General features: G+C 38.4%; 1 protein-coding gene across 2 annotated transcripts in view; it reads right to left on the bottom strand.

Moving 5' to 3' along the window:
- The window catches only part of LOC116956867 (calcium/calmodulin-dependent protein kinase type II delta 2 chain-like), a 70,771-nt gene that overhangs the window by 27,293 nt on the left and 16,715 nt on the right, over positions 1-26,763 (bottom strand). The gene's annotated exons all lie outside the window — the stretch shown is intronic.

Raw genomic sequence — 26,763 nt, 5'->3', positions numbered from 1 at the left:
TCATCTAGACAATCATCTAGACAATCATCTAGACAATCATCTAGACAATCATCTAGACAAGTATCTAGACAATCATCTAGACAATTATCTAGATAATTATCTAGACCATCATCTAGACAATCATCTAGATCATCATCTAGACGATCATCTAGACAATCATCTAGACAATCATCTAGACCATCATCTAGACAATCATCTAGACAATCATCTAGATCATCATCTAGACCATCATCTAGACCATCATCTAGACAATTATCTAGATAATTATCTAGACCATCATCTAGACCATCATCTAGACAATCATCTAGATTATTATCTAGACGATCATCTAGACAATCATCTAGACAATCATCTAGACCATCATCTAGACAATCATCTAGACAATCATCTAGACCATCATCTAGACCATCATCTAGACCATCATCTAGACCATAATCTAGACAATCATCTAGACCATCATCGAGACAATCATCTAGACCATCATCTAGACAATCATCTAGACAATCATCTAGACCATCATCTAGACAATTATCTAGACCATCATCTAGACAATTGTCTAGACAATTATCTAGACAATTATCTAGACCATCATCTAGACCATCATCTAGACAATTATCTAGACAATCATCTAGACAATCATCTAGACAATCATCTAGACAATTATCTAGACGATCATCTAGACAATTATCTAGACAATTATCTAGACCATCATTTAGACAATTATCTAGACAATTATCTAGACAATCATCTAGACAATCATCTAGACAATCATCTAGACAATCATCTAGACCATCATCTAGACAATCATCTAGACAATCATCTAGACAATAATCTAGACCATCATCTAGACAATCATCTAGACAATCATCTAGACAATCATCTAGACCATCATCTAGACAATCATCTAGACTATCATCTAGACCATCATCTTGACAATTATCTAGACAATCATCTAGACAATCATCTAGACAGTCATCTAAACAGTCATCTAGACAGTCATCTAGACAATCATCTAGAAAATCATCTAGAAAATCATCTAGACAATCATCTAGACCATCATCTAGACCATCATCTAGACAATTATCTAGACAATCATCTAGACCATCATCTAGACAAACATCTAGACCATCATCTAGACAACCATCTAGACAATCATCTAGACAATCATCTAGACAACCATCTAGACAATCATCTAGACGATCATCTAGACAATCATCTAGACAATCATCTAGACAATCATCTAGACCATCGTCTAGACCATCATCTAGACAATCATCTAGACCATCATCTAGACAATCATCTAGACAATCATCTAGACAATCACCTAGACAATTATCTAGACAATCATCTAGACCATCATGTAGACAATTATCTAAACAATCATCTAGACAATCATCTAGACAATCATCTAGACCATCATCTAGACAATCATCTAGACCATCATCTAGACCATCATCTAGACAATCATCTAGACAATCATCTAGACCATAATCTAGACAATCATCTAGACAATCATCTAGAAAATCATCTAGACAATCATCTAGACCATCATCTAGACAATCATCTAGACAATCATCTATACCATCATCTAGATGATCATCTAGACCATCATCTAGACCATCATCTAGACAATTATCTAGACCATCATCTAGACAATCATCTAGACAATCATCTAGACCATCATCTAGACAATCATCTAGACAATCCTCTAGACAATCATCTAGACCATCATTTAGACAATCATCTAGACCATCATCTAGACAATCATCTAGACCATCATCTAGACAATCATCTAAACAATTATCTAGACCATCATCTAGACCATCATCTAGACCATCATCTAGACAATTATCTAGACAATCATCTAGACCATCATCTAGACAATCCTATAGACAATCATCTAGACAATCATCTAGACAATTATCTAGACAATCATCTAGACAGTCATCTAGACAATCATCTAGACCATCATCTAGATGATAATCTAGACCATCATCTAGACCATCATCTAGACAATCATCTAGACAATCATCTAGACAATCATCTAGACCATCATCTAGACAATCATCTAGACCATCATCTAGACCATCATGTTGTGTGTCTCTCTCTGTGTGTCTCTGTGTTATCACTCTGCTTGTGTGTCTGTCTGTGTGTCTATGTTGTGTCTCTGTGTGTCTCTGTGTTATGACTCTCTGCTTTTGCGTCTGTCTGTTTGTCTGTCTGTGTGTCTATGTGTGTCTCTTTTTGCCTGTGTGTCTGTCTGTGTGTCTATGTTGTGTCTCTCTCTGTGTGTCTCTGTGTTATCACTCTCTGCTTGTGTGTCTTACTGTGTGTCTATGTTGTGTGTCTCTCTGTGTCTCTGTCTGTGTGTCTATGTTGTGTGTCTCTCTGTGTGTCTCTGTGTTATCACTCTCTGCTTGTGTGTCTGTCTGTGTGTCTATGTGTGTCTCTCTTTGCTTGTGTGTCTGTCTGTGTGTCTATGTTGTGTGTCTCTGTGTTATCACTCTCTGCTTTTGTGTCTCTCTGTCTGTCTGCGTGTCTATGTGTGTCTCTTTTTGCCTGTGTGTCTCTCTGTGTGTCTATGTTGTATCTCTCTGTGTCTCTGTCTGTCTGTGTGTCTATGTTGTGCGTCTCTCTCTGTGTGTCTCTGTGTTATCACTCTCTGCTTGTGTGTCTTTCTGTGTGTCTATGTTGTGTGTCTCTCTCTGTGTCTCTGTCTGTCTGTCTATGTTGTGTGTCTCTCTCTGTGTCTCTGTCTGTCTGTGTGTCTATGTTGTGTATCTCTCTGTCTCTGTCTGTCTGTGTGTCTATGTTGTGTGTCTCTCTGTGTGTCTCTGTCTGTCTGTGTGTCTATGTTGTGTCTCTCTCTGTGTGTCTCTGTCTGTGCGTGTGTCTATGTTGTGTGTCTCTCTCTGTGTGTCTCTGTGTTATCGCTCTCTGCTTGTGTGTCTCTCTGTGTGTCTCCGTGTCTGTGTTTCATCTCTCTCTCTCAAATTATCTCCCTCTCAAATCTTTGGAAGAACATAATCAACCAGGTAGAGTGGTGACTGTTATGTTAGCCGACTCTCTGTGTTGTATTGCATTATACTTCTTAGTTTACTAGGTTTGTGTTTCTCTTTCATTCGTACCTGATGATGATTGCTTGTGTTGCAATCGAAACGTCGCACGCTATTATTTAAGTCGAATTCCATCACTGAATTCAACCCGAGCTTCTCCCCCCACACACAACGAGAGAGAGTGGGAGAGTAGAGAGAGTAGGAGGAGTCTAGAGAGAGTGGGTGGAGTCTAGAGTGGGAGGAGTATAGAGAGAGTGGGAGGAGTCTAGAGAGAGTGGGAGGAGTCTAGAGAGTGGGAGGAGTCTAGAGAGTAGAGAGAGAGTGGGAGAGTAGAGAGAGTGGGAGGAGTCTAGAGAGAGTGGGAGGAGTCTAGAGAGTGGGAGGAGTCTAGAGAGAGTGGGAGGAGTCTAGATAGTGGGAGGAGTCTAGAGAGTAGAGAGAGAGTGGGAGGAGTCTAGAGAGTGGTGGGAGGCATCTAGAGAGGAGAGAGAGTGGGAGGAGTCTAGAGAGTAGAGAGAGAGTGGGAGAGTAGAGAGAGTAGGAAGAGTCTAGAGAGAGTGGGAGGAGTCTAGAGTGGGAGGAGTCTAGAGAGAGTGGGAGGAGTCGAGAGAGTGGGAGGAGTCTAGATAGTGGGAGGAGTCTAGAGAGTAGAGAGAGAGTGGGAGGAGTCTAGAGAGTGGTGGGAGGCGTCTAGAGAGGAGAGAGAGTGGGAGGAGTCTAGAGAGTAGAGAGAGAGTGGGAGAGTAGAGAGAGTAGGAAGAGTCTAGAGAGAGTGGGAGGAGTCGAGAGTGGGAGGAGTCTAGAGAGAGTGGGAGGAGTCTAGAGAGAGTGGGAGGAGTCTAGAGAGAGTGGGAGGAGTCTAGAGAGAGTGGGAGGAGTCTAGAGAGTGGGAGGAGTCTAGAGAGAGTGGGAGGAGTCTAGAGAGAGTGGGAGGAGTCTAGAGAGAGTGGGAGGAGTCTAGAGAGAGTGGGAGGAGTCTAGAGAGAGTGGGAGGAGTCTAGATAGTGGGAGGAGTCTAGAGAGTAGAGAGAGAGTGGGAGGTGTCTAGAGAGTGGTGGAAGGCGTCTAGAGAAGAGAGAGAGTGGGAGGAGTCTAGAGAGTAGAGAGAGCGTGGGAGAGTAGAGAGAGTAGGAAGAGTCTAGAGAGAGTGGGAGGAGTCTAGAGTGGGAGGAGTCTAGAGAGAGTGGGAGGAGTCTAGAGAGAGTGGGAGGAGTCTAGAGAGAGTGGGAGGAGTCTAGAGAGAGTGGGAGGAGTCTAGATAGTGGGAGGAGTCTAGAGAGTAGAGAGAGAGTGGGAGGAGTCTAGAGAGTGGTGGAAGGCGTCTAGAGAGGAGAGAGAGTGGGAGGAGTTTAGAGAGTAGAGAGAGAGTGGGAGAGTAGAGAGAGTAGGAGGAGTCTAGAGAGAGTGGGAGGAGTCTAGAGTGAGAGGAGTCTAGAGAGAGTGGGAGGAGTCTAGAGAGAGTGGGAGGAGTCTAGAAAGAGTGGGAGGAGTCTAGATAGTGGGAGGAGTCTAGAGAGTAGAGAGAGAGTGGGAGGTGTCTAGAGAGTGGTGGAAGGCGTCTAGAGAGGAGAGAGAGTGGGAGGAGTCTAGAGAGTAGAGAGAGAGTGGGAGAGTAGAGAGACTAGGAGGAGTCTAGAGAGAGTGGGAGGAGTCTAGAGTGGGAGGAGTCTAGAGAGAGTGGGAGGAGTCTAGAGAGAGTGGGACGAATGGAGGGACGGAGGGACGACGAACGGAGGGACGGGGAGCTCCTCGCGAACGCTCCCGACGGACTACGCCGAGCCGGCGATCAATCACGGGGCGAGAAAGGCGGCGGCGGAAGGGAGAGAGGGAGCCGCTCGCCAAACCTCTGGGGCGGGGGGCCGGGGGGGGGGGCATCTTCAGGGGGGGCCATGCTCTCTCTCCGAACGTGGTGCGGACGGCCTGGGGAGTTGCGCCACTGGGATTTGAAGCTTTGGTGACAGGAGGAATCCATGTACGCTTTGGTATCTGAGGCGAAGTCCACGGAGGTAGACGAAAATTAAAGTGAAATCAATGACGACGTCTCAACGAGGAGAGCGGAGTTATAACACAGTGTGTGAGTCATAACACAGTGAGTGAGTTATAACATAGTGAGGGAGTTATAACACAGAGTGAGTTATAACACAGTGAGTGAGTTATAACACAGTGAGTGAGTTATAACACAGTGAGTGAGTTCTAACACAGTGAGTTATAACACAGTGAGTGAGTTATAACACAGCGAGTGAGTTATAACACAGTGATTGAGTTATAACACAGTGAGTGAGTTATAACACAGCGAGTTATAACACAGTGAGTGAGTTATAACACAGTGAGTGAGTTATAACACAGCGAGTGAGTTATAACACAGTGAGTTATAACAGAGTGAGTGAGTTATAACACAGTGAGTGAGTTATAACACAGCGAGTTAGTGAGTTATAACACAGTGAGTGAGAGAGTGATAACACAGTGAGTGAGTTATAACACAGTGAGTGAGTTATAACACAGTGAGTGAGTTATAACACAGTGAGTGAGTTATAACACAGTGAGTTAGTGAGTTATAACACAGTGAGTGAGTTTTAACACAGTGAGTTATAACACAGTGAGTGAGTTATAACACAGTGAGTGAGTTATAACACAGTGAGTGAGTTATAACAGTGGGTGAGTTATAACACAGTGAGTGAGTTATAACACAGTGAGTGAGTTATAACACAGTGAGTGAGTTTTAACACAGTGAGTTATAACACAGTGAGTGAGTTATAACACAGTGAGTGAGTTATAACACAGTGAGATATAACACAGTGAGTGAGTTATAACACAGTGAGTGAGTTATAACACAGTGAGTTAGTGAGTTATGACACAGTGAGTGAGTTATAACAGAGTGAGTTATAACACAGTGAGTGAGTTATAACACATTGAGTTATAACACAGTGAGTGAGTTATAACACAGTGAGTTATAACACAGTGAGTGAGTTATAACACAGTGAGTGAGTTATAACACAGTGAGTGAGTTATAGCAGAGTGAGTGAGTTATAACACAGTGAGTTATAACACAGTGAGCTATAACACAGTGAGTGAGTTATAACACAGTGAGTGAGTTATAACACAGTCAGTGAGTTATAACACAGTGAGTTATAACACAGTGAGTGAGTTTTAACACAGTGAGTGAGTTATAACACAGCGAGTGAGTTATAACACAGTGAGTTATAACAGAGTGAGTGAGTTATAACACAGTGAGTTAGTGAGTTATAACACAGTGAGTGAGAGAGTGATAACACAGTGAGTGAGTTATAACACAGTGAGTGAGCTATAACACAGTGAGTGAGTTATAACACAGTGAGTTTGTGAGTTATAACACAGTGAGTGAGAGAGTGATAACACAGTGAGTGAGTTATAACACAGTGAGTGAGTTATAACACAGTGAGTGAGTTATAACACAGTGAGTTTGTGAGTTATAACACAGTGAGTGAGCTATAACACAGTGAGTGAGTTATAACACAGTGAGTTAGTGAGTTATAACAGTGAGTGAGTTTTAACACAGTGAGTTATAACACAGTGAGTGAGTTATAACACAGTGAGTGAGTTATAACACAGTGAGATATAACACAGTGAGTGAGTTATAACACAGTGAGTGAGTTATAACACAGTGAGTGAGTGAGTTATAACACAGTGAGTGAGTTATAACACAGTGAGTGAGTTATAACACAGTGAGTGAGTTATAACACAGTGAGTGAGTTATAACACACGAGTGAGTTATAACACAGTGAGTTATAACACAGCGAGTTATAACACAGTGAGTTATAACACAGTGAGTGAGTTATAACACAGTGAGTGAGTTATAACACAGTGAGTTATAACACAGTGATTGAGTTATAACACAGTGAGTGAGTTATAACACAGTGAGTGAGTTATAACAGAGTGAGTGAGTTATAACACAGTGAGTTATAACACGGTGAGTGAGTTATAACACAGTGAGTGAGTTATAACAGAGTGAGTTATAACAGAGTGAGTTATAACACAGTGAGTGACTTATAACACAGTGAGTGAGTTATTACACAGTGAGTGAGTTATAACACAGTGAGTGAGTTATAACATAGTGAGTGAGTTATAACACAGTGAGTGAGTTAAAACACAGTGAGTGAGTTAAAACACAGTGAGTGAGTTATAACACAGTGAGTGAGTTATAACACGGTGAGTTATAACACAGTGAGTGAGTTATAACACAGTGAGTGAGTTATAACACAGTGAGTGAGTTATAACACGGTGAGTTATAACACAGTGAGTGAGTTAGAACACAGCGAGTGAGTTATAACATATTGAGTGAGTTATAACACAGTGAGTGAGTTATAACACAGTGAGTGAGTGAGTTATAACACAGTGAGTGAGTTATAACACAGTGAGTGAGTTATAGCACAGTGAGTGAGTTATAACACAGTGAGTGAGTTATAACACAGTGAGTGAGTGAGTTATAACACAGTGAGTGAGTTATACCACAGTGAGATATAACACAGTGAGTGAGTTATAACACAGTGAGTGAGTTATAACACAGTGAGTGAGAGAGTTATAACAAAGAGTGAGTAATAACACAGTGAGTGAGTAATAACACAGTGAGTGAGTTATAACACAGTGAGTGAGTGAGTTAGAACACAGCGAGTGAGTTATAACACATTGAGTGAGTTATAACACAGTGAGTGAGTTATAACACAGTGAGTGAGTGAGTTATAGCACAGTGAGTGAGTTATAACACAGTGAGTGAGTTATAACACAGTGAGTGAGTGAGTTATAACACAGTGAGTGAGTTATACCACAGTGAGTTATAACACAGTGAGTGAGTTATAACACAGTGAGTGAGTTATAACACAGTGAGTGAGAGAGTTATAACAAAGAGTGAGTAATAACACAGTGAGTGAGTTATTAAACACAGTGAGTGAGTTATAGCAGAGTGAGTGAGTTATAGCAGAGTGAGTGAGTTATAACACAGTGAGTTATAACACAGTGTGTTATAACACAGTGAGTGAGTTATAAATCAGTGAGTGAGTTATAACACAGTGAGTGAGTTATAACGGAGTGAGTTATAACACAGTGAGTTATAACACAGTGAGTGAGTTATAACACAGTGAGTGAGTTATAACAGAGTGAGTTATAACAGAGTGAGTTATAACACAGTGAGTGAGTTATAACACAGTGAGTGAGTTATAACACAGTGAGATATAACACAGTGAGTGAGTTATAACACAGTGAGTGAGTTATAACACAGTGAGTGAGTGAGTTATAACACAGTGAGTGAGTTATAACACAGTGAGTGAGTTATAACACAGTGAGTGAGTTATAAGACAGTGAGTTATAACACAGCGAGTTATAACACAGTGAGTGAGTTATAACACAGTGAGCGAGTTATAACACAGTGAGTGAGTTATAACACAGTGAGTTATAACACAGTGAGTGAGTTATAACACAGTGAGTGAGTTATAACACAGTGAGTGAGTTATAACAGAGTGAGTTATAACACAGTGAGTTATAACACAGTGAGTGAGTTATAACACAGTGAGTGAGTTATAACAGAGTGAGTTATAACACAGTGAGTTATAACACAGTGAGTGAGTTATTACAAGGTGAGTGAGTTATAACACAGTGAGTTATAACATAGTGAGTGAGTTATAACACAGTGAGTGAGTTAAAACACAGTGAGTGAGTTATAACACGGTGAGTTATAACACAGTGAGTGAGTTATAACACAGTGAGTGAGTTATAACACAGTGAGTGAGTTATAACAGTGAGTGAGTTATAACACAGTGAGTGAGTTATAACACGGTGAGTTATAACACAGTGAGTGAGTTATAACAGTGAGTGAGTGAGTTATAACACAGCGAGTGAGTTATAACACATTGAGTGAGTTATAACAGTGAGTGAGTGAGTTATAACACAGTGAGTGAGAGAGTTATAACACAGTGAGTGAGTTATAACACAGTGAGTGAGTGAGTTATAGCACAGTGAGTGATTGAGTTATAACACAGTGAGAGAGTTATAACACAGTGAGTGAGTTATAACACAGTGAGTGAGTTATAACACAGTGAGTGAGTTATAGCAGAGTGAGTGAGTTATAACACAGTGAGTTATAACACAGTGAGCTATAACACAGTGAGTGAGTTATAACACAGTGAGTGAGTTATAACACAGTGAGTGAGTTATAACACAGTGAGTTATAACACAGTGAGTGAGTTTTAACACAGTGAGTGAGTTATAACACAGCGAGTGAGTTATAACACAGTGAGTTATAACAGAGTGAGTGAGTTATAACACAGTGAGTTAGTGAGTTATAACACAGTGAGTGAGAGAGTGATAACACAGTGAGTGAGTTATAACACAGTGAGTGAGCTATAACACAGTGAGTGAGTTATAACACAGTGAGTTTGTGAGTTATAACACAGTGAGTGAGAGAGTGATAACACAGTGAGTGAGTTATAACACAGTGAGTGAGTTATAACACAGTGAGTGAGTTATAACACAGTGAGTTTGTGAGTTATAACACAGTGAGTGAGCTATAACACAGTGAGTGAGTTATAACACAGTGAGTTAGTGAGTTATAACAGTGAGTGAGTTTTAACACAGTGAGTTATAACACAGTGAGTGAGTTATAACACAGTGAGTGAGTTATAACACAGTGAGATATAACACAGTGAGTGAGTTATAACACAGTGAGTGAGTTATAACACAGTGAGTGAGTGAGTTATAACACAGTGAGTGAGTTATAACACAGTGAGTGAGTTATAACACAGTGAGTGAGTTATAACACAGTGAGTGAGTTATAACACACGAGTGAGTTATAACACAGTGAGTTATAACACAGCGAGTTATAACACAGTGAGTTATAACACAGTGAGTGAGTTATAACACAGTGAGTGAGTTATAACACAGTGAGTTATAACACAGTGATTGAGTTATAACACAGTGAGTGAGTTATAACACAGTGAGTGAGTTATAACAGAGTGAGTGAGTTATAACACAGTGAGTTATAACACGGTGAGTGAGTTATAACACAGTGAGTGAGTTATAACAGAGTGAGTTATAACAGAGTGAGTTATAACACAGTGAGTGACTTATAACACAGTGAGTGAGTTATTACACAGTGAGTGAGTTATAACACAGTGAGTGAGTTATAACATAGTGAGTGAGTTATAACACAGTGAGTGAGTTAAAACACAGTGAGTGAGTTAAAACACAGTGAGTGAGTTATAACACAGTGAGTGAGTTATAACACGGTGAGTTATAACACAGTGAGTGAGTTATAACACAGTGAGTGAGTTATAACACAGTGAGTGAGTTATAACACGGTGAGTTATAACACAGTGAGTGAGTTAGAACACAGCGAGTGAGTTATAACATATTGAGTGAGTTATAACACAGTGAGTGAGTTATAACACAGTGAGTGAGTGAGTTATAACACAGTGAGTGAGTTATAACACAGTGAGTGAGTTATAGCACAGTGAGTGAGTTATAACACAGTGAGTGAGTTATAACACAGTGAGTGAGTGAGTTATAACACAGTGAGTGAGTTATACCACAGTGAGATATAACACAGTGAGTGAGTTATAACACAGTGAGTGAGTTATAACACAGTGAGTGAGAGAGTTATAACAAAGAGTGAGTAATAACACAGTGAGTGAGTAATAACACAGTGAGTGAGTTATAACACAGTGAGTGAGTGAGTTAGAACACAGCGAGTGAGTTATAACACATTGAGTGAGTTATAACACAGTGAGTGATTTATAACACAGTGAGTGAGTGAGTTATAGCACAGTGAGTGAGTTATAACACAGTGAGTGAGTTATAACACAGTGAGTGAGTGAGTTATAACACAGTGAGTGAGTTATACCACAGTGAGTTATAACACAGTGAGTGAGTTATAACACAGTGAGTGAGTTATAACACAGTGAGTGAGAGAGTTATAACAAAGAGTGAGTAATAACACAGTGAGTGAGTTATTAAACACAGTGAGTGAGTTATAGCAGAGTGAGTGAGTTATAGCAGAGTGAGTGAGTTATAACACAGTGAGTTATAACACAGTGTGTTATAACACAGTGAGTGAGTTATAAATCAGTGAGTGAGTTATAACACAGTGAGTGAGTTATAACGGAGTGAGTTATAACACAGTGAGTTATAACACAGTGAGTGAGTTATAACACAGTGAGTGAGTTATAACAGAGTGAGTTATAACAGAGTGAGTTATAACACAGTGAGTGAGTTATAACACAGTGAGTGAGTTATAACACAGTGAGATATAACACAGTGAGTGAGTTATAACACAGTGAGTGAGTTATAACACAGTGAGTGAGTGAGTTATAACACAGTGAGTGAGTTATAACACAGTGAGTGAGTTATAACACAGTGAGTGAGTTATAAGACAGTGAGTTATAACACAGCGAGTTATAACACAGTGAGTGAGTTATAACACAGTGAGCGAGTTATAACACAGTGAGTGAGTTATAACACAGTGAGTTATAACACAGTGAGTGAGTTATAACACAGTGAGTGAGTTATAACACAGTGAGTGAGTTATAACAGAGTGAGTTATAACACAGTGAGTTATAACACAGTGAGTGAGTTATAACACAGTGAGTGAGTTATAACAGAGTGAGTTATAACACAGTGAGTTATAACACAGTGAGTGAGTTATTACAAGGTGAGTGAGTTATAACACAGTGAGTTATAACATAGTGAGTGAGTTATAACACAGTGAGTGAGTTAAAACACAGTGAGTGAGTTATAACACGGTGAGTTATAACACAGTGAGTGAGTTATAACACAGTGAGTGAGTTATAACACAGTGAGTGAGTTATAACAGTGAGTGAGTTATAACACAGTGAGTGAGTTATAACACGGTGAGTTATAACACAGTGAGTGAGTTATAACAGTGAGTGAGTGAGTTATAACACAGCGAGTGAGTTATAACACAGTGAGTGAGAGAGTTATAACACAGTGAGTGAGTTATAACACAGTGAGTGAGTGAGTTATAGCACAGTGAGTGATTGAGTTATAACACAGTGAGAGAGTTATAACACAGTGAGTGAGTTATAACACAGTGAGTGAGTTATACCACAGTGAGTTATAACACAGTGAGTGAGTTATAACACAGTGAGTGAGTTATAACACAGTGAGTGAGAGAGTTATAACACAGAGTGAGTAATAACACAGTGAGTGAGTTATAACACAGTGAGTGAGTTATAACACAGTGAGTGAGTGAGTTATAACACAGTGAGTGAGTGAGTTATTACACAGTGAGTGAGTTATAACACAGTGAGTGAGTTATAACACAGTGAGTGAGTTATAACACAGTGAGTGAGTTATAACAGAGTGAGTGAGTTATAACAGTGAGTTATAACACAGTGAGTGAGTTATAACACAGTGAGTGAGTTATAACAGAGTGAGTTATAACACTGAGTTATAACACAGTGAGTGACTTATAACACAGTGAGTGAGTTTTTACACAGTGAGTGAGTTATAACACAGTGAGTGAGTTATAACACAGTGTGTGAGTTATAACACAGTGAGTGAGTTATAACACAGTGAGTGAGTGAGTTATAACTCATTGAGTGAGTTATAACACAGTGAGTTATAACACAGTGAGTGAGTTATAACACAGTGAGTGAGTTATAACACAGTGAGTGAGTTACAACACTGAGTTATAACACAGTGAGTGAGTTATAACACAGTGAGTGAGTTATACCACAGTGAGTGAGTGAGTTGTAACACAGTGAGTGAGTTATAACACAGTGAGTGAGTTATAACACAGTGAGTGAGTTCTAACACAGTGAGTTATAACACAGTGAGTTATAACACAGTGAGTGAGTTATACCACAGTGAGTGAGTTATAACACAGTGAGTTATAACACAGTGAGTGAGTTATACCACAGTGAGTGAGTTATAACACAGTGAGTGAGTTATAACAAAGTGAGTTATAACAGAGTGAGTGAGTTATAACACAGTGAGTGAGTTATAACACAGTGAGTGAGTTATAACACGGTAAGTAATAACACAGTGAGTTAGTTATAACACAGTGACTGAGTTATAACAGAGTGAGTTAGTGAGTTATAACACAGTGAGTGAGTTTTAACACAGTGAGTTATAACACAGTGAGTGAGTTATAACACAGTGAGTGAGTTATAACAGTGAGTGAGTCATAACACAGTGAGTGAGTTATAACACAGTGAGTGAGTTTTAACACAGTGAGTTATAACACAGTGAGTGAGTTATAACACAGTGAGTGAGTTATAACCCAGTGAGATATAACACAGTTAGTGAGTTATAACACAGTGAGTGAGTTATAACACAGTGAGTGAGTTATAACACAGTGAGTGAGTTATAACACAGTGAGTGAGAGAGTTATAACAGAGTGAGTTATAACACATCGAGTGAGATATAGCAGAGTGAGTGAGTTATAACAGTGAGTTATAACACAGTGAGTTATAACACAGTGAGTTATAACACAGTGAGTGAGTTATAACACAGTGAGTGAGTTATAACACAGTAAGTGAGTTATAACACAGTGAGTGAGTTATAACACAGTGAGTTATAACACAGTGAGCGAGTTATAACACAGTGAGTGAGTTATAACAGAGTGAGTGAGTTATAACACAGTGAGTTATAACACAGTGAGTGAGTTATAACACAGTGAGTGAGTTATAACAGAGTGAGTTATAACACAGTGAGTTATAACACAGTGAGTGACTTATAACACAGTGAGTGAGTTATTACACAGTGGGTGAGTTATAACACAGTGAGTGAGTTATAACACAGTGAGTGAGTTATAACACAGTGAGTGAGTTAAAACACAGTGAGTGAGTTATAACACGGTGAGTTATAACACAGTGAGTGAGTTATAACACCGTGAGTGAGTTATAACACAGTGATTGAGTTATAACACAGTGAGTGAGTTATAACACAGTGAGTGAGTTATAACACAGTGAGTTATAACACACTGAGTGTGTTATAACACAGTGAGTGAGTGAGTTATAACACAGTGAGTGAGTTATAACACAGTGAGTGAGTTATAACACAGTGAGTGAGTTATAACACAGTGAGTGAGTGAGTTATAACACAGTGAGTGAGTTATAACACAGTGATTGAGTTATAACACAGTGAGTGAGTGAGTTATAGCACAGTGAGTGAGTTATAACACAGTGAGTGAGTTATAACACAGTGAGTGAGTGAGTTATAACACAGTGAGTGAGTTATACCACAGTGAGTTATAACACAGTGAGTGAGTTATAACACATTGAGTGAGTGAGTTATAACACAGTGAGTGAGTGAGTTATACCACAGTGAGTGAGTTATAACACATTGAGTGAGTGAGTTATAACACAGTGAGTGAGTTATAACACAGTGAGTGAATAATAACACAGTGAGTTAGTTATAACACAGTGAGTGAGTTATAACACAGTGAGTTATAACACAGTGAGTGAGTTATAACACAGTGAGTGAGTTATAACAGAGTGAGTGAGTTATAACACAGTGAGTTATAACACAGTGAGTTATAACACAGTGAGTGACTTATAACACAGTGAGTGAGTTATTACACAGTGAGTGAGTTATAACACAGTGAGTGAGTTATAACACAGTGAGTGAGTTATAACACAGTGAGTGAGTGAGTTATAACACAGTGAGTGAGTTATAACACAGTGAGTGAGTGATAACACAGTGAGTGAGTTATAACACAGGGAGTGACTTATAACACAGTGAGTGAGTTATTACACAGTGAGTGAGTTATAACACAGTGAGTGAGAGAGTTATAACACAGTGAGTGAGTTATAACACAGTGAGTGAGTGATAACACAGTGAGTGAGTTATAACACAGGGAGTGCGTTATAACACAGTGAGTGAGTTAAAAACACAGAGTGAGTTATAACACAGTGAGTGAGTTATAACACAGTGAGTGAGTTATAACACAGTGAGTGAGTTATTACACAGTGAGTGAGTTATAACACAGTGAGTGAGTTATAACAGTGAGTGAGATATAAAACAGTGAGTGAGTTATAACACAGTGAGTGAGTTATAACACAGTGAGTTATAACACAGTGAGCGAGTTATAACACAATTAGTGAGTTATAATACAGTGAGTGAGTTATAACACAGTGAGTGAGTTATAACACAGTGAGTTATAACACAGTGAGTGAGTTATAACACAGTGAGTGAGTTATAACACAGTGAGTTATTACACAGTGAGTGAGTTATAACACAGTGAGTGAGTTATACCACAGTTAGTGAGTGAGTTGTAACACAGTGAGTGAGTTATAACACAGTGAGTGAGTTATAACACAGTGAGTGAGTTCTAACACAAGTGAGTTATAACACAGTGAGTGAGTTATAACACAGTGAGTGAGTTATAACACAGTGAGTGAGTTATTACACAGTGAGTGAGTTATAACACAGTGAGTGAGTTATAACAGTGAGTGAGATATAAAACAGTGAGTGAGTTATAACACAGTGAGTGAGTTATAACACAGTGAGTTATAACACAGTGAGCGAGTTATAACACAATTAGTGAGTTATAATACAGTGAGTGAGTTATAACACAGTGAGTGAGTTATAACACAGTGAGTTATAACACAGTGAGTGAGTTATAACACAGTGAGTGAGTTATAACACAGTGAGTTATTACACAGTGAGTGAGTTATAACACAGTGAGTGAGTGAGTTATACCACAGTTAGTGAGTGAGTTGTAACACAGTGAGTGAGTTATAACACAGTGAGTGAGTTATAACACAGTGAGTGAGTTCTAACACAAGTGAGTTATAACACAGTGAGTGAGTTATAACACAGTGAGTCAGCGAGTTATAACACAGTGAGTGAGTTATAACACAGTGAGTGAGTTATAACACAGTGAGTGAGTGAGTTATAACACAGTGAGTGACTTATAACACAGTTAGTGAGTTATAACACAGTGAGTGAGTGAGTTATAACACAGGGAGCGAGCGAGTTATAACACAGTGAGTGAGTTATAACAGAGTGAGTGAGTTATAACAGTGAGTGAGTTATAACACAGTGAGCGAGTTATAACAGAGTGAGTGAGTTATAACACAGAGAGTGAGTTATAACACAGTGAGTTATAACACAGTGAGTGAGTTATAACACAGTGAGTGAGTTATAACACAGTGAGTGAGATATAACACAGTGAGTGAGTTATAACACAGTGAGAGAGTTATAACACAGTGAGTGAGTTATAACACAGTGAGTTATACCACAGTGAGTGAAGTGAGTTATAACACAGTGAGTGAGTTATAACACAGTGAGTGAGTTATAACACAGTGAGTGAGTGAGTTATAACACAGTGAGTGAGTTATAACACAGTGAGTGAGTGAGTTATAACACAGTGAGTGAGCTATACCACAGTGAGTGAGTTATAACACAGTGCGTGAGTTATAACACAATGAGTGAGTTAAAACACAGTGAGTGAGTTATAACACAGTGAGTGAGTTATAACACAATGAGTTATAACACAGTGAGTGAGTTATAACACAGTGAGTGAGTTATAACAGAGTGAGTGAGAAATAACACAGTGAGTGAGTTATAACACAGTGAGAGAGTCATAACACAGTGAGTGAGTTATAACACAGTGAGTGTGTTATAACACAGTGAGAGAGTTATAACACAGTGAGTGAGTTATAACACAGTGAGTGAGTGAGTTATAACACAGTGAGTGAGTTATAACACAGTGAGAGAGCTATAACACAGTGAGTGAGTGAGTTATAACACAGTGAGTGAGTTATAACACAGTGAGTGAGTTATAACACAGTGAGTGAGTGAGTTATAACACAGTGCGTAAGTTATAACACAGTGAGCGAATGAGTTATAACACAGCGAGTTATACCACAGTGAGTGAGTTATAACACGGTGAGTTATAACACAGTGAGTGAGTTATAACAAGTGAGTTGTAACACAGTGAGTGAGTTATAACACAGTGAGTGAGTTATAACAGTGAGTGAGTGATTTATAACACAGTGAGTTATAACACAGTTAGGGAGTTATAACACAGTGAGTGAGTTATAACAGTGAGTGAGTTATAACACACTGAGTGAGTTATAACAGTGAGTGAGTTATAACACACTGAATGAGTTATAACAGAGCGAGTGAGTTATAACACAGTGTGTGAGTTATAACACAGTGAGTGAGTTATAACACAGTGAGTGAGTTATAACTCATTGAGTGAGTTATAACACAGTGAGTTATAACACAGTGAGTGAGTTATAACACAGTGAGTGAGTTATAACACAGTGAGTGAGTTACAACACTGAGTTATAACACAGTGAGTGAGTTATAACACAGTGAGTGAGTTATACCACAGTGAGTGAGTGAGTTGTAACACAGTGAGTGAGTTATAACACAGTGAGTGAGTTATAACACAGTGAGTGAGTTCTAACACAGTGAGTTATAACACAGTGAGTTATAACACAGTGAGTGAGTTATACCACAGTGAGTTATAACACAGTGAGTTATAACACAGTGAGTGAGTTATACCACAGTGAGTGAGTTATAACAGTGAGTGAGTTATAACAAAGTGAGTTATAACAGAGTGAGTGAGTTATAACACAGTGAGTGAGTTATAACACAGTGAGTGAGTTATAACACGGTAAGTAATAACACAGTGAGTTAGTTATAACACAGTGACTGAGTTATAACAGAGTGAGTTAGTGAGTTATAACACAGTGAGTGAGTTTTAACACAGTGAGTTATAACACAGTGAGTGAGTTATAACACAGTGAGTGAGTTATAACAGTGAGTGAGTCATAACACAGTGAGTGAGTTATAACACAGTGAGTGAGTTTTAACACAGTGAGTTATAACACAGTGAGTGAGTTATAACACAGTGAGTGAGTTATAACCCAGTGAGATATAACACAGTTAGTGAGTTATAACACAGTGAGTGAGTTATAACACAGTGAGTGAGTTATAACACAGTGAGTTATAACACAGTGAGTGAGAGAGTTATAACAGAGTGAGTTATAACACATCGAGTGAGATATAGCAGAGTGAGTGAGTTATAACAGTGAGTTATAACACAGTGAGTTATAACACAGTGAGTTATAACACAGTGAGTGAGTTATAACACAGTGAGTGAGTTATAACACAGTAAGTGAGTTATAACACAGTGAGTGAGTTATAACACAGTGAGTTATAACACAGTGAGTGAGTTATAACACAGTGAGTGAGTTATAACAGAGTGAGTGAGTTATAACAGTGAGTGAGTTATAACACAGTGAGCGAGTTATAACAGAGTGAGTGAGTTATAACACAGAGAGTGAGTTATAACACAGTGAGTTATAACACAGTGAGTGAGTTATAACACAGTGAGTGAGTTATAACACAGTGAGTGAGATATAACACAGTGAGTGAGTTATAACACAGTGAGAGAGTTATAACACAGTGAGTGAGTTATAACACAGTGAGTTATACCACAGTGAGTGAAGTGAGTTATAACACAGTGAGTGAGTTATAACACAGTGAGTGAGTTATAACACAGTGAGTGAGTGAGTTATAACACAGTGAGTGAGTTATAACACAGTGAGTGAGTGAGTTATAACACAGTGAGTGAGCTATACCACAGTGAGTGAGTTATAACACAGTGCGTGAGTTATAACACAATGAGTGAGTTAAAACACAGTGAGTGAGTTATAACACAGTGAGTGAGTTATAACACAATGAGTTATAACACAGTGAGTGAGTTATAACACAGTGAGTGAGTTATAACAGAGTGAGTGAGAAATAACACAGTGAGTGAGTTATAACACAGTGAGAGAGTCATAACACAGTGAGTGAGTTATAACACAGTGAGTGTGTTATAACACAGTGAGAGAGTTATAACACAGTGAGTGAGTTATAACACAGTGAGTGAGTGAGTTATAACACAGTGAGTGAGTTATAACACAGTGAGAGAGCTATAACACAGTGAGTGAGTGAGTTATAACACAGTGAGTGAGTTATAACACAGTGAGTGAGTTATAACACAGTGAGTGAGTGAGTTATAACACAGTGCGTAAGTTATAACACAGTGAGCGAATGAGTTATAACACAGCGAGTTATACCACAGTGAGTGAGTTATAACACGGTGAGTTATAACACAGTGAGTGAGTTATAACAAGTGAGTTGTAACACAGTGAGTGAGTTATAACACAGTGAGTGAGTTATAACAGTGAGTGAGTGATTTATAACACAGTGAGTTATAACACAGTTAGGGAGTTATAACACAGTGAGTGAGTTATAACAGTGAGTGAGTTATAACACACTGAGTGAGTTATAACAGTGAGTGAGTTATAACACACTGAATGAGTTATAACAGAGCGAGTGAGTTATAACACAGTGTGTGAGTTATAACACAGTGAGTGAGTTATAACACAGTGAGTGAGTTATAACTCATTGAGTGAGTTATAACACAGTGAGTTATAACACAGTGAGTGAGTTATAACACAGTGAGTGAGTTATAACACAGTGAGTGAGTTACAACACTGAGTTATAACACAGTGAGTGAGTTATAACACAGTGAGTGAGTTATACCACAGTGAGTGAGTGAGTTGTAACACAGTGAGTGAGTTATAACACAGTGAGTGAGTTATAACACAGTGAGTGAGTTCTAACACAGTGAGTTATAACACAGTGAGTTATAACACAGTGAGTGAGTTATACCACAGTGAGTTATAACACAGTGAGTTATAACACAGTGAGTGAGTTATACCACAGTGAGTGAGTTATAACACAGTGAGTGAGTTATAACAAAGTGAGTTATAACAGAGTGAGTGAGTTATAACACAGTGAGTGAGTTATAACACAGTGAGTGAGTTATAACACGGTAAGTAATAACACAGTGAGTTAGTTATAACACAGTGACTGAGTTATAACAGAGTGAGTTAGTGAGTTATAACACAGTGAGTGAGTTTTAACACAGTGAGTTATAACACAGTGAGTGAGTTATAACACAGTGAGTGAGTTATAACAGTGAGTGAGTCATAACACAGTGAGTGAGTTATAACACAGTGAGTGAGTTTTAACACAGTGAGTTATAACACAGTGAGTGAGTTATAACACAGTGAGTGAGTTATAACCCAGTGAGATATAACACAGTTAGTGAGTTATAACACAGTGAGTGAGTTATAACACAGTGAGTGAGTTATAACACAGTGAGTTATAACACAGTGAGTGAGAGAGTTATAACAGAGTGAGTTATAACACATCGAGTGAGATATAGCAGAGTGAGTGAGTTATAACAGTGAGTTATAACACAGTGAGTTATAACACAGTGAGTTATAACACAGTGAGTGAGTTATAACACAGTGAGTGAGTTATAACACAGTAAGTGAGTTATAACACAGTGAGTGAGTTATAACACAGTGAGTTATAACACAGTGAGTGAGTTATAACACAGTGAGTGAGTTATAACAGAGTGAGTGAGTTATAACACAGTGAGTTATAACACAGTGAGTGAGTTATAACACAGTGAGTGAGTTATAACAGAGTGAGTTATAACACAGTGAGTTATAACACAGTGAGTGACTTATAACACAGTGAGTGAGTTATTACACAGTGGGTGAGTTATAACACAGTGAGTGAGTTATAACACAGTGAGTGAGTTATAACACAGTGAGTGAGTTAAAACACAGTGAGTGAGTTATAACACGGTGAGTTATAACACAGTGAGTGAGTTATAACACCGTGAGTGAGTTATAACACAGTGATTGAGTTATAACACAGTGAGTGAGTTATAACACAGTGAGTGAGTTATAACACAGTGAGTTATAACACACTGAGTGTGTTATAACACAGTGAGTGAGTGAGTTATAACACAGTGAGTGAGTTATAACACAGTGAGTGAGTTATAACACAGTGAGTGAGTTATAACACAGTGAGTGAGTGAGTTATAACACAGTGAGTGAGTTATAACACAGTGAGTGAGTGAGTTATAGCACAGTGAGTGAGTTATAACACAGTGAGTGAGTTATAACACAGTGAGTGAGTGAGTTATAACACAGTGAGTGAGTTATACCACGGTGAGTTATAACACAGTGAGTGAGTTATAACACATTGAGTGAGTGAGTTATAACACAGTGAGTGAGTGAGTTATACCACAGTGAGTGAGTTATAACACATTGAGTGAGTGAGTTATAACACAGTGAGTGAGTTATAACACAGTGAGTGAATAATAACACAGTGAGTTAGTTATAACACAGTGAGTGAGTTATAACACAGTGAGTTATAACACAGTGAGTGAGTTATAACACAGTGAGTGAGTTATAACAGAGTGAGTGAGTTATAACACAGTGAGTTATAACACAGTGAGTTATAACACAGTGAGTGACTTATAACACAGTGAGTGAGTTATTACACAGTGAGTGAGTTATAACACAGTGAGTGAGTTATAACACAGTGAGTGAGTTATAACACAGTGAGTGAGTGAGTTATAACACAGTGAGTGAGTTATAACACAGTGAGTGAGTGATAACACAGTGAGTGAGTTATAACACAGGGAGTGACTTATAACACAGTGAGTGAGTTATTACACAGTGAGTGAGTTATAACACAGTGAGTGAGAGAGTTATAACACAGTGAGTGAGTTATAACACAGTGAGTGAGTGATAACACAGTGAGTGAGTTATAACACAGGGAGTGCGTTATAACACAGTGAGTGAGTTAAAAACACAGAGTGAGTTATAACACAGTGAGTGAGTTATAACACAGTGAGTGAGTTATAACACAGTGAGTGAGTTATTACACAGTGAGTGAGTTATAACACAGTGAGTGAGTTATAACAGTGAGTGAGATATAAAACAGTGAGTGAGTTATAACACAGTGAGTGAGTTATAACACAGTGAGTTATAACACAGTGAGCGAGTTATAACACAATTAGTGAGTTATAATACAGTGAGTGAGTTATAACACAGTGAGTGAGTTATAACACAGTGAGTTATAACACAGTGAGTGAGTTATAACACAGTGAGTGAGTTATAACACAGTGAGTTATTACACAGTGAGTGAGTTATAACACAGTGAGTGAGTGAGTTATACCACAGTGAGTGAGTGAGTTGTAACACAGTGAGTGAGTTATAACACAGTGAGTGAGTTATAACACAGTGAGTGAGTTCTAACACAAGTGAGTTATAACACAGTGAGTGAGTTATAACACAGTGAGTGAGTGAGTTATAACACAGTGAGTTATAACACAGTGAGTGAGTTATAACACAGTGAGTGAGTTATAACAGAGTGAGTGAGTTATAACAGTGAGTGAGTTATAACACAGTGAGCGAGTTATAACAGAGTGAGTGAGTTATAACACAGAGAGTGAGTTATAACACAGTGAGTTATAACACAGTGAGTGAGTTATAACACAGTGAGTGAGTTATAACACAGTGAGTGAGATATAACACAGTGAGTGAGTTATAACACAGTGAGAGAGTTATAACACAGTGAGTGAGTTATAACACAGTGAGTTATACCACAGTGAGTGAAGTGAGTTATAACACAGTGAGTGAGTTATAACACAGTGAGTGAGTTATAACACAGTGAGTGAGTGAGTTATAACACAGTGAGTGAGTTATAACACAGTGAGTGAGTGAGTTATAACACAGTGAGTGAGCTATACCACAGTGAGTGAGTTATAACACAGTGCGTGAGTTATAACACAATGAGTGAGTTAAAACACAGTGAGTGAGTTATAACACAGTGAGTGAGTTATAACACAATGAGTTATAACACAGTGAGTGAGTTATAACACAGTGAGTGAGTTATAACAGAGTGAGTGAGAAATAACACAGTGAGTGAGTTATAACACAGTGAGAGAGTCATAACACAGTGAGTGAGTTATAACACAGTGAGTGTGTTATAACACAGTGAGAGAGTTATAACACAGTGAGTGAGTTATAACACAGTGAGTGAGTGAGTTATAACACAGTGAGTGAGTTATAACACAGTGAGAGAGCTATAACACAGTGAGTGAGTGAGTTATAACACAGTGAGTGAGTTATAACACAGTGAGTGAGTTATAACACAGTGAGTGAGTGAGTTATAACACAGTGCGTAAGTTATAACACAGTGAGCGAATGAGTTATAACACAGCGAGTTATACCACAGTGAGTGAGTTATAACACGGTGAGTTATAACACAGTGAGTGAGTTATAACAAGTGAGTTGTAACACAGTGAGTGAGTTATAACACAGTGAGTGAGTTATAACAGTGAGTGAGTGATTTATAACACAGTGAGTTATAACACAGTTAGGGAGTTATAACACAGTGAGTGAGTTATAACAGTGAGTGAGTTATAACACACTGAGTGAGTTATAACAGTGAGTGAGTTATAACACACTGAATGAGTTATAACAGAGCGAGTGAGTTATAACACAGTGTGTGAGTTATAACACAGTGAGTGAGTTATAACTCATTGAGTGAGTTATAACACAGTGAGTTATAACACAGTGAGTGAGTTATAACACAGTGAGTGAGTTATAACACAGTGAGTGAGTTACAACACTGAGTTATAACACAGTGAGTGAGTTATAACACAGTGAGTGAGTTATACCACAGTGAGTGAGTGAGTTGTAACACAGTGAGCGAGTTATAACACAGTGAGTGAGTTATAACACAGTGAGTGAGTTCTAACACAGTGAGTTATAACACAGTGAGTTATAACACAGTGAGTGAGTTATACCACAGTGAGTTATAACACAGTGAGTTATAACACAGTGAGTGAGTTATACCACAGTGAGTGAGTTATAACACAGTGAGTGAGTTATAACAAAGTGAGTTATAACAGAGTGAGTGAGTTATAACACAGTGAGTGAGTTATAACACAGTGAGTGAGTTATAACACGGTAAGTAATAACACAGTGAGTTAGTTATAACACAGTGACTGAGTTATAACAGAGTGAGTTAGTGAGTTATAACACAGTGAGTGAGTTTTAACACAGTGAGTTATAACACAGTGAGTGAGTTATAACACAGTGAGTGAGTTATAACAGTGAGTGAGTCATAACACAGTGAGTGAGTTATAACACAGTGAGTGAGTTTTAACACAGTGAGTTATAACACAGTGAGTGAGTTATAACACAGTGAGTGAGTTATAACCCAGTGAGATATAACACAGTTAGTGAGTTATAACACAGTGAGTGAGTTATAACACAGTGAGTGAGTTATAACACAGTGAGTTATAACACAGTGAGTGAGAGAGTTATAACAGAGTGAGTTATAACACATCGAGTGAGATATAGCAGAGTGAGTGAGTTATAACAGTGAGTTATAACACAGTGAGTTATAACACAGTGAGTTATAACACAGTGAGTGAGTTATAACACAGTGAGTGAGTTATAACACAGTAAGTGAGTTATAACACAGTGAGTGAGTTATAACACAGTGAGTTATAACACAGTGAGTGAGTTATAACACAGTGAGTGAGTTATAACAGAGTGAGTGAGTTATAACACAGTGAGTTATAACACAGTGAGTGAGTTATAACACAGTGAGTGAGTTATAACAGAGTGAGTTATAACACAGTGAGTTATAACACAGTGAGTGACTTATAACACAGTGAGTGAGTTATTACACAGTGGGTGAGTTATAACACAGTGAGTGAGTTATAACACAGTGAGTGAGTTATAACACAGTGAGTGAGTTAAAACACAGTGAGTGAGTTATAACACGGTGAGTTATAACACAGTGAGTGAGTTATAACACCGTGAGTGAGTTATAACACAGTGATTGAGTTATAACACAGTGAGTGAGTTATAACACAGTGAGTGAGTTATAACACAGTGAGTTATAACACACTGAGTGTGTTATAACACAGTGAGTGAGTGAGTTATAACACAGTGAGTGAGTTATAACACAGTGAGTGAGTTATAACACAGTGAGTGAGTTATAACACAGTGAGTGAGTGAGTTATAACACAGTGAGTGAGTTATAACACAGTGAGTGAGTGAGTTATAGCACAGTGAGTGAGTTATAACACAGTGAGTGAGTTATAACACAGTGAGTGAGTGAGTTATAACACAGTGAGTGAGTTATACCACGGTGAGTTATAACACAGTGAGTGAGTTATAACACATTGAGTGAGTGAGTTATAACACAGTGAGTGAGTGAGTTATACCACAGTGAGTGAGTTATAACACATTGAGTGAGTGAGTTATAACACAGTGAGTGAGTTATAACACAGTGAGTGAATAATAACACAGTGAGTTAGTTATAACACAGTGAGTGAGTTATAACACAGTGAGTTATAACACAGTGAGTGAGTTATAACACAGTGAGTGAGTTATAACAGAGTGAGTGAGTTATAACACAGTGAGTTATAACACAGTGAGTTATAACACAGTGAGTGACTTATAACACAGTGAGTGAGTTATTACACAGTGAGTGAGTTATAACACAGTGAGTGAGTTATAACACAGTGAGTGAGTTATAACACAGTGAGTGAGTGAGTTATAACACAGTGAGTGAGTTATAACACAGTGAGTGAGTGATAACACAGTGAGTGAGTTATAACACAGGGAGTGACTTATAACACAGTGAGTGAGTTATTACACAGTGAGTGAGTTATAACACAGTGAGTGAGAGAGTTATAACACAGTGAGTGAGTTATAACACAGTGAGTGAGTGATAACACAGTGAGTGAGTTATAACACAGGGAGTGCGTTATAACACAGTGAGTGAGTTAAAAACACAGAGTGAGTTATAACACAGTGAGTGAGTTATAACACAGTGAGTGAGTTATAACACAGTGAGTGAGTTATTACACAGTGAGTGAGTTATAACACAGTGAGTGAGTTATAACAGTGAGTGAGATATAAAACAGTGAGTGAGTTATAACACAGTGAGTGAGTTATAACACAGTGAGTTATAACACAGTGAGCGAGTTATAACACAATTAGTGAGTTATAATACAGTGAGTGAGTTATAACACAGTGAGTGAGTTATAACACAGTGAGTTATAACACAGTGAGTGAGTTATAACACAGTGAGTGAGTTATAACACAGTGAGTTATTACACAGTGAGTGAGTTATAACACAGTGAGTGAGTGAGTTATACCACAGTGAGTGAGTGAGTTGTAACACAGTGAGTGAGTTATAACACAGTGAGTGAGTTATAACACAGTGAGTGAGTTCTAACACAAGTGAGTTATAACACAGTGAGTGAGTTATAACACAGTGAGTGAGTGAGTTATAACACAGTGAGCGAGTGAGTTATAACACAGAGAGTTATAACACAGTGAGTTATAACACAGTGAGTGAGTTATGTTATAACACAGTGAGTTATAACACAGTGAGTGAGTTATAACACAGTGAGTCAGCGAGTTATAACACAGTGAGTGAGTTATAACACAGTGAGTGAGTTATAACACAGTGAGTGAGTGAGTTATAACACAGTGAGTGACTTATAACACAGTTAGTGAGTTATAACACAGTGAGTGAGTGAGTTATAACACAGGGAGCGAGCGAGTTATAACACAGTGAGTGAGTTATAACAGAGTGAGTGAGTTATAACAGTGAGTGAGTTATAACACAGTGAGCGAGTTATAACAGAGTGAGTGAGTTATAACACAGAGAGTGAGTTATAACACAGTGAGTTATAACACAGTGAGTGAGTTATAACACAGTGAGTGAGTTATAACACAGTGAGTGAGATATAACACAGTGAGTGAGTTATAACACAGTGAGAGAGTTATAACACAGTGAGTGAGTTATA

This window comes from Petromyzon marinus, chromosome 68 (assembly GCF_048934315.1).
Source record: "Petromyzon marinus isolate PM22_M1 ecotype Great Lakes invasive population chromosome 68, UKy_Petmar_22M1.pri1.0, whole genome shotgun sequence".
In the NCBI taxonomy this organism is placed as follows: domain Eukaryota; kingdom Metazoa; phylum Chordata; class Hyperoartia; order Petromyzontiformes; family Petromyzontidae; genus Petromyzon; species Petromyzon marinus.
This window is presented reverse-complemented; position numbering and strand designations above follow the sequence as displayed.